Below are 18,769 nucleotides of genomic sequence, written 5' to 3' on the forward strand. Positions count from 1 at the left end.
TACGAGGACGACCAAACCCGGTCGACGCTGGGTCAATGGAATAATATTGTGGTGTTATGCTTTTCATAAACACTGTTGCCCCTCCTGCCCATTCTCTCACAGAACAAAAATAATGGACAGTCAAGTTATATTCTATTTTATGCATCTACTCTACGTATCCTGACTGTTTACTGTAGGACTGCTCAGGTTGAATGCTTAACAATTGTTGGGTTTATTATAGTCTATAATAAAGCTAGAGGAGGGCGCAGCACAGGTCTACAGAACAGCTCACAGAGAACGGGCGAGCGGCTCTTCAGGTGCATTTTATAGCATTTCTAAAAGATCGCCTCTCAGCGACTGCGCATGCCTGAAATAAAAGCCCCAAGTAAACCCAAAGACAGAGTTGGGCGTATGAACAAAGTTTGGGAGGATGATCCCTATGATATTAAAAAGACAGATCACATCGGTGGGGTCCGGGACATTACCGAAATTTAAGGGGCCTCGTTTAGAAGGGAGATGGCGGGAATACCCACGCAGACTTCAAGAATGCTGAGAAGGAGAGGAACCTGCCACACGCGCAGAGGAAGGAAGAGGAAATAAGCACAGCCAAGGTAGTCACGGTAAAAATAAAATAAAAGCCCGACAGTGATGAGGCCAGCCAGAGGTCGACGAGGGGCAAGAAGAGATTGTACTGATAGTTTTCATTTTCCCACAGCCGATCAGATAGAAACTAGGCTATATCAACTGATCAACCTGGCTGCTTCAAACACCATCACTACCACCACTCACAACATTATCATTAGCCTTATACCTATTCTACATCAGGTTTTAGTAAATATACTTCAATGGTGGCTAAAAAGATTCAAAGTTCAATTGCACTGTATCTGGTAGCAGTTGGCAATGATGGAGTGAGTGTTGAAAACCTGTACCCCACCTTATGAACCCAAGCGAAGCTTTTTATAAAGGCCTATGCTTCCCCCTGCTGGCCATGTAGCACCATTACAAACATGAGTAATCAGGATTTAAGAGCACTCGAGTAACAAATTGCCTGGCTGTAACTACAGATCTAGGATCAGTTTACCCGATCCCTAATCGTAGCCTCAATCTCGGTTAACAGAACCAAAGTCTTGCGTGATTGGGCCATTTTTACCTTCTATATTTGGCACTCCTGTGAATGTTTAATTTAGTCTGTGTTGCGTTGATATGAGGGATTTGAGAAGAAATCAACAATTTTGTAGCATTGGAATCAAGTCTGAATCATGTCTTCACAGTCAGTCTTTTAAGGTGTCCGCATACATAGGTTCGTTTTTCGGCTAGGCGAATATCTAATGCTCTCATACTCCCTAAATACTTTAGTTTGAGAAAACTAGAACAAAAAGCGGCAATATAACCGTCGTCTTTCCCCATTGAGACACGAACATTTTGTATTAAAATTAATCGTCTCAAATGACACCGCTTCATGTTCCCAGTCCTACTAGTAGTACTATTGACCAATCACCGATGAAGGGGCGTAGACTTCCGCTACAGAATTTCGATTTGCCAAAAGGAAATTATTCTTATTGAAATGGTTCTTATAGCTCAGTGATGAGCAGCAGAAAACCCCCCCTGCCCAACATCTGGACCTTCACATAACTGTTTCGACTGGGAAGCATGCAATAGGCTTTTTAGTCACATAGTATGTAAATAATTATAAACATAACTAATATTGACTTTGTTCACTTTAGATTGAAACAAATTCTGTAAACTATCTTTCAGTATCATATTGACACTTTGGCAGAGAATAACTAATGTTGAACTGTAGTTTTTATGTAACAGATACATGTTTCACAAGTTATCACTCTCTGTAGAAGAGTAAGTGTAGTTTAAGCATGTTGTTTATTCAGATATCTCAACAGTCAGGTACAGTACAGTCCATCGTAGGCAATGACAAACAACGCAGTAGATTTAAAAAGTAGTGTGTGGTATTTTAGTCTCAGCCACAATAATAATAAGTTACAAGCAACTGAGCATGAAACATTTAAGGTACACAGGCATATTTACAAGCATCCCTCCGGGACTTCAGGCCCCCCCCAACACACACTGCTACATGTCCATACATCGTCTTTCTGGTTGACGACGGCGTCACGATTCTTTCTCCCTTCTCCCAAAGTGTGCACTAGCCTACTTCCCGTCATTGTATTGGTGTAAGGACTAGAGGACTTTTTCCACCGTTGTTAAATCCACAACAGGAAATGTGCAAAGTGTATACTTCAGGAAAAAGGTGGATAAATCAGCATTGGTTGTTTGTTTTTGTGTTGTAGACAACGTCTTTTCTCTGACATGGCTATTCCACTTTTGAGCCCTCAAAATTGGGACATTCAATGAAATGACTTAGCGGAATGTTGTAGCACAGACCTACAACTAGTGTGGATGAAGAGGTTGAAAGGATCTGGATAAATATTTTTCATTGCGAAAAAGCCATCGAGCTTTGAAGGGATAATATATATATATGTGGGTGTAATGCATTGCATTTGATACTAAATGAAAGACTTCAAATGGAGAGATGTGGAAAAGGAGAAAAAAAAAAAAATCAAGAAAATTTGGTGGCCATTTTTTGAGCTTTTTTTGTCCTGTTTTTTTTTTATACTTTCAAATCAAACATTCCACTTTGGGAAAAAGAAGGCTGAGGTGGAAGAGAAACAGAGTGAGAGAGAAGATCCTCCACTCCCTCAATTTGCCCAACTGTCCTGACAGGCGTTTTTTATAAAGAAACCAGATTTATTTGTTGAGAGTCTTCATTCTCTGGTCCAGAGCTGCAAAAGTTCTCCTCTACAGACAAGAGATTCTCCTTCATGGTTGTCTGAACCTGGGAGAGGGAGAAAATAAGGGAGAGGGAGAGGTAAGTACATTAAAAAAAAATTGTAACTTCTAAATTCACCCATCACTTTTGGACTTTATAGCATTCCCAGAAGGCATGGATTATTGAGTCATTGTTAAATGTGAAACCTAAGACTTGACTGCCATTGTGCTGAGAATGTAAATTTTGTCATGTGTAATAAATTCAACAAAATTTGTTTATACTAGATTAATTTGTCAACAGTCTTTAGAAACTTGAATGAGGCTTCTATTGTGTTGTGGAGCCGGATGGGAGGTCTTTGAGTCAGTGGTCTGGCAGAGAGCCAGGTCCTGGACACGCACATTTCACATGATAGCGACCTCGTTCCATGGCTTTCCTACAGACAATGGAATTCTCCGGTTGGAATGTTATTGAAGATTTATGATAACAACATCCTAAAGATTGATTCCTATACTTAGTTTGACAAGTTTCTTCGACCTGTAATATAACTTTTAAGTTATCGTCCGACGAACAAGCGTTTGGATTTGTGTACAAAACGCTAACAAAAGTAGCTACTTGGACATAAACAATGGACATTATCGAACAAATCAAGCATTTATTGTGGAACTGCGATTCCTGGGAGTGCATTCTGATGAAGATCATAAAAGTTAAGGGAATATTTATAATGTGATTTCGGATTTCTGTTGACACCAACATGGCGGATAATTATTATTATTTTTTTCTGAGCGCCGTCTCAGATTATTGCATGGTTTGCTTTTCAAAATCTGACACAGCGGTTGCATTAAGGAAAGGTATATTTATATTTCCATCGACATTTATAATGAGTATTTCTGTAAAATGTGGCTCTCTGCAATATCACTGGATGTTTATGGTACTAGTGAACGTAACGCCAATGTATACTGAGATTTTTAAATATAAATATGCACTTTATCGAACAAAACATACATGTATTGTATAACATGAAGTCCTATGAGTGTCACCTGAAGAAGATCATCAAAGGTTAGTGATTCATTTTATCATCTCTTTTTGGCTGGAAAAATGTCTGGGTTTTTCTGTGAGTTGGTGCTGACCTAACATAATCGTTGTGGTGCTTTCGCTGTAATGCCTATTTGAAATCGGACACTGGTGGGAATAACAACAAAATTACCTTTAAAAACGGTATAAGATGTTTGAGGAATTTTAATTATGAGATTTCTGTTTTGAATTTGGCGCCCTGCACTTTCACTGGCTGTTGTCATATCGATCCCGTTAATGAGATTGCTGCCCTAAAGTTTGTAACACAGAACCCAAACCGGCTGCGCGCCTGCATACATTTATTTTGTCCCCCACACCAAACGCGATCACGACACGCAGGTTAAAATATCAAACAAATTCTGAACCAATGACATTAATTTGGGGACAGGTCGAAATGCATTAAACATGTATCGCAATTTAGCTAGTTAGCTTGCACTTGCTAGCTAACGTTAATTTGTCCTATTTAGCTAGCGTGTTGTTGCTAGCTAATTTGTCCTGGGATATAAACATTGAGTTGTTATTTTACCTGAAGTGCACAAGGTCCTCTACTCCGACAATTAATCCACACATAAAACAGACAACCGAATCGCTCAAGTCATCTCTCCTCCTTCCAGGCTTTTTCATCTTTGAACTTATATGGTGATCGCATCTACACTTTCATAGTATTACCACGACAACCGGCAAAACATTTAGTCTTTCAATCACCCACGTGAGTATAACCAATGAGGAAGTGGGAGAGGCAGGATTTTCAGTGCGATCTGCGTCAGAAATAGAAAGGACTTCTATTTTAGCCCTTCGTGATCGCAGACAGTCATTGGTGCGAGCAGTGTGGGTGCAATAGATGAATAACATGGATTTCTAAATTTATTTTGCAACGTTCGCACACGCGACGTGTCCGGTCTGGTCAGCATGAAATTGCATGAGTTATTTTCCAACTTTCCCTCCATCTTGTGCCAACATCAGGTCTTTTTTTAAGTCTTGGTCTTTTTCTAAGAGATTGTCAGTTGGATAGGCTCTCTGCAAGGTTTTGTATATCTTACCTATCATAAGAACACCGTTTTCTGACTCAAATAAGATTCCCTCAAGATTGCTGATATTCCGAAAATTTTCAAATCAATTTCTTGATATAAAACTTTTCAGTTCCATGCATTTGAAAATATCTACATTGGTCAGGCAACAATTGCTTTTAAATTCTGTCATAGAAATACATTTCTTCACTATTAGCAAGTAATTTATGGTTCTTCGCCGTTTTCCATGTGGACCAAATAAAAAAAATAAATAAAAAAAAAATCGGTGAATTCTGAAAAGCTATCCAAGGATTGTTTCATAGGGGTGTGTTTTTAGGGAGTGACATTGGTTCCTGTAGAATACATTTTCATTTTCTTCCATATTGTTAGCGTTCTTAACTATCATGGTGGGAAAAGTACCCAAATGTCATTCCCGAGAAAAAATAAAGATACCTTAATAGAAAATGACTCAAGTAAAAGTGAAAGTCACCCAGTTAAATACTACTTGAGTAAAAGTCTAAAAAGTACTTGATTTTAAATATACACTGAACAAAAATATAAACGTAAAAGAGTTTGAGCTTAAATAAAAGATGATTAAACAACAATCATTACACAGGTGCATCTTGGGGACAATAAAAGGCCACCAAAATGTGCAGTTTGGTCACACAACACAATGCCACAAATGTCTCAAGTTCAGGGAGCGTGCAATTGGAGTGCCGACTGCTGGAATGTCCACCAGAGCTGTTGCCAGATAATTGAATGTTAATTTCTCTACCATAAGCCACCTCAAGTTGTTTTAAAGAATTTGACCGTATGTCCAACCAGCCTCACAACCACAGACCACGTGTATGGCATCGTGTGGGTGAGCGGTTTTCCCCACGGTGACGGTGGGGTTATGGTATGGGGCAGGCACAAGCAACGGACAACGAACACAATTGCATTTCATTGATGGCAAATTTGAAATACTGTAAAAAGGATCCTGAGGCCCACAGTGAGGACCATTAAAAAACTGTTTTTAAAGGGAATTTGTGACCAACAGATTCACGTCTGTATTCTCAGTCCTGTGAAATCCATAGATTTAGGGCTTAATGGATTTCCATTGACTGATTTCCTCATACGAACTGAACTGTAAACTCAGTCAAATCAAGGGAATTGTTGCATGTTAAGTTTCTATTTTTGTTCAGTATAAGTCAAATGTATAAATCATTTCAAATTCCTTATGTTAAGCAAACCAAAGGGCACCATTTTAGTCAGATTTTATTTACAGGTAGCCCAGGGGCACACTAAGACGTCATTTACAAACAAAGCATTTGTGTTTAGTGAGTCTGCCAGATCAGAGGCAGTAGGGACCAGGGATGTTCTCTGTTTAGTGAGTCTGCCAGATCAGAGGCAGTAGGGACCAGGGATGTTCTCTGTTTAGTGAGTCTGCCAGATCAGAGGCAGTAGAGATGACCAGGGATGTTCTCTGTTTAGTGAGTCCTCCAGATCAGAGGCAGTAGGGATGACCAGGGATGTTCTCTGTTTAGTGAGTCCTCCAGATCAGAGGCAGTAGGGACCAGGAATGTTCTCATGATAAGTGCGTGAATTGGACCATTTTCCTGTTCTGCTAAGCATCCAAAATGTAACGAGTACTTTTTTGTGTCAGAGAAAATGTATTGGGGGGGGGGGGGGGGGGATTACATGATTTTCTTTAGGAAAATATGCAGAGTAAAAGTAGTCCACAATATAAATAGTCAAGTACAGATACTCTAGAAAAAGACTTAAAGTATTTTTTAAAAACTTGACTTTAAAAAGGGACATCAGTCCAACCTAGCAGCAGTGTGAGATGTGTCATTGTGTTTACTACCTGTGAGAGCAGTGTCCCGTTGTCCTTCAGAGAGTTGTTGATCATCTGCTGGGTGGTGTCCAGGTGGGTCAGCAGCTGACCAAACTGCATGGCTACACACAGAGAGAGAAAGGACCAGGGTTCATATACTTATTCACAGAGAGTCAGACCACCCACATACACACAGAGATAGCGAGAGCACCCACATGGCTAGAGAGCGAGAGAGCGCGAGTCAGACCACCCACGTGGCTACAGAGAGAGAGAGAGAGAGAGTCAGACCACCCACATGGCTACAGAGAGAGAGAGAGAGAGAGAGAGAGAGTCAGACCACCCACATGGCTACAGAGAGAGAGAGAGAGAAAGAGTCAGACCACCCACATGGCTACAGAGAGAGAGAGAGTCAGACCACCCACATGGCTACAGAGAGAGAGAGAGAGAGTCAGACCACCCACATGAATATAGAGAGAGAGAGAGTCAGACCACCCACATGGCTACAGAGAGAGAGAGAGAGAGAGAGAGAGAGTCAGACCACCCACATGGCTACAGAGAGAGAGAGAGAGAGAGAGACAGACCACCCACATGGCTACAGAGAGAGAGAGAGAGAAAGAGTCAGACCACCCACATGGCTACAGAGAGAGAGAGAGAGAGTCAGACCACCCACATGAATATAGAGAGAGAGAGAGTCAGACCACCCACATGGCTACAGAGAGAGAGAGAGAGAGAGAGTCAGACCACCCACATGGCTACAGAGAGAGAGAGAGTCAGACCACCCACATGGCTATAGAGAGAGAGAGTCAGACCACCCACATGGCTACAGAGAGAGAGAGTCAGACCACCCACATGGCTACAGAGAGAGAGAGTCAGACCACCCACATGGCTACAGAGAGAGAGAGAGTCAGACCACCCACATGGCTACAGAGAGAGAGAGAGAGTTAGACCACCCACGTGGCTACAGAGAGAGAGTTAGACCACCCACGTGGCTACAGAGAGAGAGTTAGACCACCCACGTGGCTACAGAGAGAGAGTCAGACCACCCACATGGCTACAGAGAGAGAGAGAGTTAGACCACCCACATGGCTACAGAGAGAGAGAGAGTCAGACCACCCACATGGCTACAGAGAGAGAGTTAGACCACCCACATGGCTACAGAGAGAGAGAGAGAGAGAGAGTCAGACCACCCACATGGCTACAGAGAGAGAGAGAGAGTCAGACCACCCACATGGCGAGAGAGAGTCAGACCACCCACATGGCTACAGAGAGAGAGAGAGTCAGACCACCCACATGGCTACAGAGAGAGTCAGACCACCCACATGGCTACAGAGAGAGAGAGAGTCAGACCACCCACATGGCTACAGAGGGAGAGAGAGTCAGACCACCCACATGGCTACAGAGAGAGAGAGAGTCAGACCACCCACATGGCTACAGAGAGAGAGAGAGTCAGACCACCACATGGCTACAGAGAGAGAGAGTCAGACCACCACATGGCTACAGAGAGAGAGAGTCAGACCACCCACATGGCTACAGAGAGAGAGAGAGAGAGAGTCAGACCACCCACATGGCTACAGAGAGAGAGAGAGAGAGAGAGTCAGACCACCCACATGGCTACAGAGAGAGAGAGAGTCAGACCACCCACATGGCTACAGAGAGAGAGAGTCAGACCACCCACATGGCTACAGAGAGAGAGAGAGAGTCAGACCACCCACATGGCTACAGAGAGAGAGAGAGAGTCAGACCACCCACATGGCTACAGAGAGAGAGAGAGAGAGTCAGACCACCCACATGGCTACAGAGAGAGAGAGAGAGAGTCAGACCACCCACATGGCTACAGAGGGAGAGAGAGTCAGACCACCCACATGGCTACAGAGGGAGAGAGAGTCAGACCACCACATGGCTACAGAGAGAGAGAGAGTCAGACCACCACATGGCTACAGAGAGAGAGAGAGTCAGACCACCCACATGGCTACAGAGAGAGAGAGAGTCAGACCACCCACATGGCTACAGAGAGAGAGAGTCAGACCACCCACATGGCTACAGAGGGAGAGAGAGTCAGACCACCCACATGGCTACAGAGAGAGAGAGAGAGTCAGACCACCCACATGGCTACAGAGAGAGAGAGAGAGTCAGACCACCCACGTGGCTACAGAGAGAGAGAGAGAGTCAGACCACCCACGTGGCTACAGAGAGAGAGAGAGTCAGACCACCCACATGGCTACAGAGAGAGAGAGAGTCAGACCACCCACATGGCTACAGAGAGAGAGAGTGTCAGACCACCCACATGGCTACAGAGAGAGAGAGTTAGACCACCCACATGGCTACAGAGAGAGAGAGTCAGATCACCCACATGGCTACAGAGAGAGAGAGAGTCAGACCACCCACATGGCTACAGAGAGAGAGAGAGAGTCAGACCACCCACATGGCTACAGAGAGAGAGAGAGTCAGACCACCCACATGGCTACAGAGAGAGAGAGAGTCAGACCACCCACATGGCTACAGAGAGAGAGAGAGTCAGACCACCCACATGGCTACAGAGAGAGAGAGAGAGAGAGAGTCAGACCACCCACATGGCTACAGAGAGAGAGAGAGTCAGACCACCCACATGGCTACAGAGAGAGAGAGAGAGTCAGACCACCCACATTTTAAAAGCATATCAGCGCTGTGGACATTACTTGTTCCTTTAAATTCATTTTTATAACTTCCACACCTGCAGTTAAATGTGCATTTTTTAAATGTTCTAATTGTAACGTATGTTTCTGAGCCAGGTCTGGTGATTGACAGGTTAGCCTGTTTCTGAGCCAGGTCTGGTGATTGACAGGTTAGCCTGTTTCTGAGCCAGGTCTGGTGATTGACAGGTTAGCCTGTTTCTGAGCCAGGTCTGGTGATTGACAGGTTAGCCTGTTTCTGAGCCAGGTCTGGTGATTGACAGGTTAGCCTGTTTCTGAGCCAGGTCTGGTGATTGACAGGTTAGCCTGTTTCTGAGCCAGGTCTGGTGATTGACAGGTTAGCCTGTTTCTGAGCCAGGTCTGGTGATTGACAGGTTAGCCTGTTTCTGAGCCAGGTCTGGTGATTGACAGGTTAGCCTGTTTCTGAGCCAGGTCTGGTGATTGACAGGTTAGCCTGTTTCTGAGCCAGGTCTGGTGATTGACAGGTTAGCCTGTTTCTGAGCCAGGTCTGGTGATTGACAGGTTAGCCTGTTTCTGAGCCAGGTCTGGTGATTGACAGGTTAGCCTGTTTCTGAGCCAGGTCTGGTGATTGACAGGTGATTACCTTGTTCATGCAACTCCTTGACAGCCATGAGCCTCTGCACCACCTGGGGCAGAGAGGTTGCCATGGTGTCCCACTTCTGCACCACAGCATACAGCTGAGACACCTGACAGACGGAGACAACACGGAACACGTTGTGGATGAAAATAATACACGCAGTAATGATACGGTTGGGGGGTAAACAGACGGCAGGTTTACCCCCAACCAGGTTGTCCAGGTGACATCTACAGGGGACGACTGTCCAGGTGACATCTACAGGAGACGACTACTGTCCAGGTGACATCTACAGGGGACGACTACTGTCCAGGTGACATCTACAGGGGGAGACTACTGTCCAGGTGACATCTACAGGGGACGACTACTGTCCAGGTGACATCTACAGGGGACGACTACTGTCCAGGTGACATCTACAGGGGACGACTACTGTCCAGGTGACATCTACAGGGGACGACTACTGTCCAGGTGACATCTACAGGGGACGACTACTGTCCAGGTGACATCTACAGGGACGACTACTGTCCAGGTGACATCTACAGGGGGACGACTACTGTCCAGGTGACATCTACAGGGGGACGACTACTGTCCAGGTGACATCTACAGGGACGACTACTGTCCAGGTGACATCTACAGGGGACGAGTACTGTCCAGGTGACATCTACAGGGGACGACTACTGTCCAGGTGACATCTACAGGGGACGACTACTGTCCAGGTGACATCTACAGGGGACGACTACTGTCCAGGTGACATCTACAGGGGACGACTACTGTCCAGGTGACATCTACAGGGGACGACTACTGTCCAGGTGACATCTACAGGGGACGACTACTGTCCAGGTGACATCTACAGGGGACGACTACTGTCCAGGTGACATCTACAGGGGACGACTACTGTCCAGGTGACATCTACAGGGGACGACTACTGTCCAGGTGACATCTACAGGGGACGACTACTGTCCAGGTGACATCTACAGGGGACGACTACTGTCCAGGTGACATCTACAGGGGACGACTACTGTCCAGGGGACGACTACTGTCCAGGGGACGACTGTCCAGGGGACGACTACTGTCCAGGGGACGACTGTCCAGGTGACATCTACAGGAGACGACTGTCCAGGTGACATCTACAGGAGACGACTACTGTCCAGGTGACATCTACAGGAGACGACTACTGTCCAGGTGACATCTACAGGAGACGACTACTGTCCAGGTGACATCTACAGGAGACGACTACTGTCCAGGTGACATCTACAGGAGACGACTACTGTCCAGGTGACATCTACAGGAGACGACTACTGTCCAGGTGACATCTACAGGAGACGACGACTGTCCAGGTGACATCTACAGGAGACGACGACTGTCCAGGTGACATCTACAGGAGACGACGACTGTCCAGGTGACATCTACAGGAGACGACGACTGTCCAGGTGACATCTACAGGAGACGACGACTGTCCAGGTGACATCTACAGGAGACGACGACTGTCCAGGTGACATCTACAGGAGACGACGACTGTCCAGGTGACATCTACAGGAGACGACGACTGTCCAGGTGACATCTACAGGAGACACGACTGTCCAGGTGACATCTACAGGAGACGACGACTGTCCAGGTGACATCTACAGGAGACGACGACTGTCCAGGTGACATCTACAGGAGACGACGACTGTCCAGGTGACATCTACAGGAGACGACGACTGTCCAGGTGACATCTACAGGAGACGACGACTGTCCAGGTGACATCTACAGGAGACTACGACTGTCCAGGTGACATCTACAGGAGACGCAGCGACTGTCCAGGTGACATCTACAGGAGACGACGACTGTCCAGGTGACATCTACAGGAGACACGACTGTCCAGGTGACATCTACAGGAGACGACGACTGTCCAGGTGACATCTACAGGAGACGACGACTGTCCAGGTGACATCTACAGGAGACGGCGACTGTCCAGGTGACATCTACAGGAGACGGCGACTGTCCAGGTGACATCTACAGGAGACGACGACTGTCCAGGTGACATCTACAGGAGACGACGACTGTCCAGGTGACATCTACAGGAGACGACTACTGTCCAGGTGACATCTACAGGAGACGACTACTGTCCAGGTGACATCTACAGGAGACGACTACTGTCCAGGTGACATCTACAGGAGACGACTACTGTCCAGGTGACATCTACAGGAGACGACTACTGTCCAGGTGACATCTACAGGAGACGACTACTGTCCAGGTGACATCTACAGGAGACGACTACTGTCCAGGTGACATCTACAGGAGACGACTACTGTCCAGGTGACATCTACAGGAGGCGACTACTGTCCAGGTGACATCTACGGAGACGACTACTGTCCAGGTGACATCTACAGGGGACTACTGTCCAGGTGACATCTACAGGAGACGACTACTGTCCAGGTGACATCTACAGGAGACGACTACTGTCCAGGTGACATCTACAGGAGACGACTACTGTCCAGGTGACATCTACAGGAGACGACTACTGTCCAGGTGACATCTACAGGAGATGACTACTGTCCAGGTGACATCTACAGGGGATGACTACTGTCCAGGTGACATCTACAGGAGATGACTACTGTCCAGGTGACATCTACAGGGGATGACTACTGTCCAGGTGACATCTACAGGGGATGACTACTGTCCAGGTGACATCTACAGGAGATGACTACTGTCCAGGTGACATCTACAGGAGATGACTACTGTCCAGGTGACATCTACAGGGGACGACTGTCCAGGTGACATCTACAGGAGATGACTACTGTCCAGGTGACATCTACAGGGGACTACTGTCCAGGTGACATCTACAGGAGACGACTACTGTCCAGGTGACATCTACAGGAGACGACTACTGTCCAGGTGACATCTACAGGAGACGACTACTGTCCAGGTGACATCTACAGGAGATGACTACTGTCCAGGTGACATCTACAGGGGATGACTACTGTCCAGGTGACATCTACAGGAGATGACTACTGTCCAGGTGACATCTACAGGGGATGACTACTGTCCAGGTGACATCTACAGGGGATGACTACTGTCCAGGTGACATCTACAGGAGATGACTACTGTCCAGGTGACATCTACAGGGGATGACTACTGTCCAGGTGACATCTACAGGGGACGACTGTCCAGGTGACATCTACAGGAGATGACTACTGTTGGGCCAAGTAGTTCTCCTGGTGGTTAGGAAAACCTCCTGGCCATAGGGATAACCTAATTACTGTGTGAAATAAGACGTCATATAAAAACTCTTACATTTACTTCTAAACCTCAATATAAAAAGCCGGACTAACCTTGTTCTGTGTGCCAGCATCTTCAATGGTTGCTTTGTGCTTGGCAATCTCGTTCATCTTTCCAAGGACGCTCTACACAGAGAAAAACACAAAACAACGATAACAGTGTCCACTTTTTGCTGTATAACAAGCACACAAATACCAGCCCACCTGTCCTTGGGTGTTCAATTCAATACAATTCAATTCAATTCAATTCAATTCAATACAATTCAATTTGAGGGGCTTTATTGGCATGGGAAACACATGTTAACATTGCCAAAGCAACTGAAGTAGATAATATTACAAACGTGAAATAAGTGTTCTCTGCAGAGTAGTGGAACATTGATTGCTGTGTTTCATCAAGGGAGAGGGAATGTTTCTGCTGATCCTCAACGTTACCTGCAGCCTGGCTTCCACCTGGTCCAGAGTGGCTGAGTCCAGAGCACTGACCCTCGCCTGCAGCAGCTCCATAGTGTCCTGGAGGACAGAGACAGACCGAGAGAGAGAGCTCAGTCTCAGGGCTAACAGTGATTGATGATCAGGGCAGGGTTAACTGTACTTTCTGACATTGTGGATCATTCAAAACCCCACAAAATGTTTTATGAACAAATTGGATTGATTGAGTTCAGTTGGTCAAAAACGGGATACTTTTTATTTTATTTTGTCAACTGAACTCAATCAATGGACCACGGTGGTAGACAAGAAGAGACTCACCATGAGACTGCCTCCCTGCACCCCAGCACTCAGAGGTCCCGGTTTGTCTGATCCAGAACCCACAGCAGTCTCCAGCTCTGAAAGCCGCTTCTCCAACTCTGCCATCTTAACAGAGACAAACGATGGAGAGGTTCAGGCGTGAATGAATGAAAACTGGGTAAACAAGTGACACAGAATTGACCAAGGACTGACTCAAATTTGCATGTGTAAATGCAGACACACGTTTTTGCCGAACACACACACACACACTTAGGGACCCCTTTCCACACAGTCCCATTGCCCTGGGCTCCATACCTTGGCAGCGTCTGTGAACTTCTCCTGCTCTGGCCGGCTGTGTAGCTCATACAACACCACACCGTCAGGACCTTTGGCTGCTGGGGCCTTCCCCTCCCCTGTACTGCCCCTACTGCCTCTCACTGCCTCCAGCTGGGTTAACAGACGTCTGACGGAGACGGAGAGAGGAAGGGAGGACGGAGAGAGAAAGGGACGACAGAAAGGGACGACAGAGAGAGAAAGGGACGACAGAAAGGGACGACAGAAAGGGACGACAGAAAGGGACGACAGAAAGGGACGACAGAGAGAGAAAGGGACGACAGAGAGAGAAAGGGACGACAGAGAGAGAAAGGGACGACAGAGAGAGAAAGGGACGACAGAGAGAGAAAGGGACGACAGAGAGAGAAAGGGACGACAGAGAGAGAAAGGGAGGAAGGAGAGAGGGTCAAGAATAAAAAGGCACATAAGGGTTAGGATGGTTGTTTTAACAACAGACAGACGGGGGTTTGAATAAGAGACAGACGGGGTTTGAATAACAGACAGACGGGGGTTTGAATAACAGACAGACGGGGGTTTGAATAACAGACAGACGGGGGTTTGAATAACAGACAGACGGGGGTTTGAATAACAGACAGACGGGGTTTGAACAACAGACAGACGGGGGTTTGAACAACAGACAGACGGGGTTTGAACAACAGACAGACGGGGGTTTGAACAACAGACAGACGGGGTTTGAACAACAGACAGACGGGGGTTTGAACAACAGACAGACGGGGTTTGAACAACAGACAGACGGGGGTTTTAACAGACGGGGCTTGAATAACAGACAGACGGGGTTTTAATAAGAGACAGATGGGGGTTTGAACAACAGACAGACGGGGGTTTGAATAACAGACAGACGGGGGTTTGAATAACAGACAGACGGGGGTTTGAATAACAGACAGACGGGGGTTTGAACAACAGACAAACGGGGGTTTGAACAACAGACAGACGGGGGTTTGAACAACAGACAGACGGGGGTTTTAGAGAATTTAGCAGTATGTCCAACCGTCCTCACAACCGCATTGCGTCGTGTGGGCGAGCGGTTCACTGGATGTCAACGTTGTGAACAGAATTTCCCATGGTGCCGTGGGGTAATGAGATACAGCGACTAGAGCCTGAGGCCCACTGTCTTGCCATTCCCCCCCCCCCCCCCATGACGCAAGGATCTGTACACAATTCCTGGAAGCTGGAAACGCCCCAGTTCTTCCATGGCCTGCATACGCACTCACCCATTGAGCATGTTTGGGATGCTCTGATCGACGGGTGTTTCGACAGCATGTTCCAGTTCCCGCCAATATCCAGCGACTTCACACAGCCATTGAAGAGGAGGGACAACATACCACAGGCCATAATCAACAGCCTGATCAACTCTATGCGAGAGACCCGCTCCACTACAGGCCCGTTGATGTGAATTGGGGCTTGCCTCGGCCCTCCATTTCCTGTAGACCACAATCAGCGCCTTTGTCTTGCTGACGTTAAGGGAGGGTTGTTTTTCTGGCGCCAAACTGCCAGGCCTCCTCCTATAGGCTGTCTCATCGTCATTGGTGATCAGGCCTACCACCGTCGTTTTGTTCGCAAACTTAATGATGGCGATGGAGTCATGGGTGAACAGGAAGTACAGGAGGGGACTAAGCACGCACCCCTGGGGCCGCCCTGTGTTAGAGGGTCAGTGGCGGATGTGTTGTTGCTACCATCACCACCTGGAGTGCCTCATCAGGAAGTCCAGGATCCAGTTGCAGAGGGAGGTGTTCAGTCCCAGGGTTCTTAGCGAGTGATGAGCTTCACGGGCACTATGGTGTTGAACGCTAGAGCTGTAGTCAATGAACAGTATTCTCACGTAGGTGTTCCCTTGTCTAAGTGGGAAAGGGCAGTGTGGTGGAGTACAATAGAGATTTTGTCATCTGGGATCTGTTGGGGCGGTATGTGAATTGGAGTGGATCCAGGGTGTCTGGGGTGATGGTGTTGATGTGAGACATGACCAGCCTCTCAATGTTTTTCATGGCTACAGATGTGAGTGCTACGATGACGGTAGACATTTAGACAGGTTACCTTGGTGCCCTCCCCTCTCCCCCTCTTACTTGGCCAGTGCTCCATCTGGGTCAGCTAGATTAATATGTGCCTGTGGTCCCAGCAGTGAGTCCAGGTGGGCAGAAACCAGCTGCTGTTTGAGCTGGGCAGCCTGCTGAGCGGACGACAGGAGTCAGACGCTCCTCTGAACTGCTGTCCCGTGTGGTCGCCTGAGGGAGAGGAGCATAGACAGATGATCAGCACACAGGGAAATGACAACCACAGGTTTGGAGGTGGGTAGAGGTCACTGGGTTATAAAGATGGGTGGTTTGGAGGTGGGTAGAGGTCACTGGGGTATAAAGATGGGTGGTTTGGAGGTGGGTAGAGGTCACTGGGTTATAAAGATGGGTGGTTTGGGGGTGGTAGGAGGTCACTGGGGTATAAAGATGGGTGGTTTGGGGGTGGGTAGAGGTCGATGGGGTATAAAGATGGGTGGTTTGGGGTGGGTAGAGTCACTGGGGTATAAAGATGGGTGGTTTGGAGATGGGTAGAGGTCACTGGGGTATAAAGATGGGTGGTTTGGGGGTGGGTAGAGGTCACTGGGGTATAAAGATGGGCCCCAGGAACCCGAGACTAATCAGGAAGATTCAGTGGGATAAAAAACACGCCCTATTGTAGCCATATGTACACAGGTTTGTAGAGCTAGGGCGTAAGGGCTGGGGCTAACGCTAGGGCGTAGGGGCTAACGCTAGGGCGTAGGGGCTAACGCTAGGGCGTAAGGGCTAGGGGGCTAACGCTGATGCGTAGGGGCTGGGGGCTAACGCTAGGGCGTAGGGGGCTAACGCTAGGGCTAGGGGCTAACGCTAGGGGGCTAACGCTGGGGCTGGGGGCTAACGCTAGGGCACTAACGCTAGGGACGCTAACGCTAGGGCGTAGGGGCTAGGGCTAACGCTGGGCGTAAGGCTGAGGGCTAACGCTAGGGCGTAAGGGCTAACTCTAGGGCGTAAGGGCTAGTGGCTAACGCTAGGGCGCAAGGGCTAGTGGCTAACGCTAGGGCGCAAGGGCTAGGGGGCTAACGCTGGGCGCAGGGCCAGGGGGCTAACGCCAGGCGCAGGCGCTGGGGGCTAACGCTAGGCGCAAGGGCTGGGGCTAACGCTAGGCGCAAGGGGGCTAACGCTAGGGCGCAAAGGGGGCTAACGCTAGGGCGCAAGGGGGCAACGCTAGGGCGCAGGGGGCTAACGCTGGGCTTTAGGGGGCTAGGGCTAACGCTAGGGCGCAAGGGCTAGGGGGCTAACTCTAGGGCGCAAGGGCTAGGGGGCTAACTCTAGGCGCAAGGGCCTGGGGGCTAACTCTGGGCGCAAGGGCTGGGGGGCTAACTCTAGCGCAAGGCTAGGGGCTAACGTTAGGGTAGGGGTTTGGGAGTATTTGTCTGACCCGGGCGGTTTAGGGTGTAGGGGTTGTTTGGCACAGTGTCTGACCCGGGCGGTTTAGGGGTTTTACCTGGATGGTCTCCACCTCCTGACTGAGTTCCTGGATCTCATGAACCAGCCGCTGGTACTTCTGCTGGGGGGTTTCCTTCACCCCACAGCCCTCCGCCAACTAGACAGGCATGGAGAGAGGGGAAAACAGAGTTAACATACACTGAAGGTCAGAACAGACAGCTGAATCATTATCCACAAGATTCAAATAAGACAGCTGAATCATTATCCACAAGATTCAAATAAGACAGCTGAATCATTATCCACAAGATTCAAATAGACAGCTGAATCATTATCCACAAGATTCAAATAAGACAGCTGAATCATTATCCACAAGATTCAAATAAGACAGCTGAATCATTATCCACAAGATTCAAATAAGACAGCTGAATCATTATCCACAAGATTCAAATAGACAGCTGAATCATTATCCACAAGATTCAAATAAGACAGCTGAATCATTATCCACAAGATTCAAATAGACAGCTGAATCATTATCCACAAGATTCAAATAGACAGCTGAATCATTATCCACAAGATTCAAATAGACAGCTGAATCATTATCCACAAGATTCAAATAGACAGCTGAATCATTATCCACATGATTCAAATGGGCACGTAATAGGTCTTGTGATGGATTTCACAGAGATGGTTTATGTGTCCCAACAGAATCAAATGGTACTATTTATAGAACAATAATCAATATGAAATATTGCAGCAGCAGCATCTACTCACAATCTCATATTCTCCCGACTCATAGCCCACTCTTTTGTTCTTACTGATACGATCTGAGAAGTCTGGGAGAGAAAACGCATTCATTAGAGGAAAGACAAGAATATTAGATGATGGTTTTGGGATGAAACGGTTACCGGTTTCACGATAAAACCACGGTAAAATTCCAGACGGTTATTATTACCGTTTCGAATGTTAATTATCATTAAAACAGTGTTTGATTACTGCGGTTTGAAAAACTCACGGAAATACCGTCCAGCAGCAACCAAAGTTAGCGGCGGTCTGACAGAGGCGCAGCAACGTGGGTTTTTTTT

At 47.3% G+C, this 18,769-nt stretch overlaps 1 pseudogene; it reads right to left on the reverse strand.

Annotated features, from left to right (window-relative positions):
* Window positions 1-2,650: 2,650 nt before the first annotated feature.
* Window positions 2,651-18,567, reverse strand: LOC115119824 (dynactin subunit 2-like; annotated as a pseudogene).
* Between the last annotated feature and the right edge of the window lie 202 nt (window positions 18,568-18,769).

This window comes from Oncorhynchus nerka, unplaced genomic scaffold (assembly GCF_034236695.1).
Source record: "Oncorhynchus nerka isolate Pitt River unplaced genomic scaffold, Oner_Uvic_2.0 unplaced_scaffold_771, whole genome shotgun sequence".
In the NCBI taxonomy this organism is placed as follows: domain Eukaryota; kingdom Metazoa; phylum Chordata; class Actinopteri; order Salmoniformes; family Salmonidae; genus Oncorhynchus; species Oncorhynchus nerka.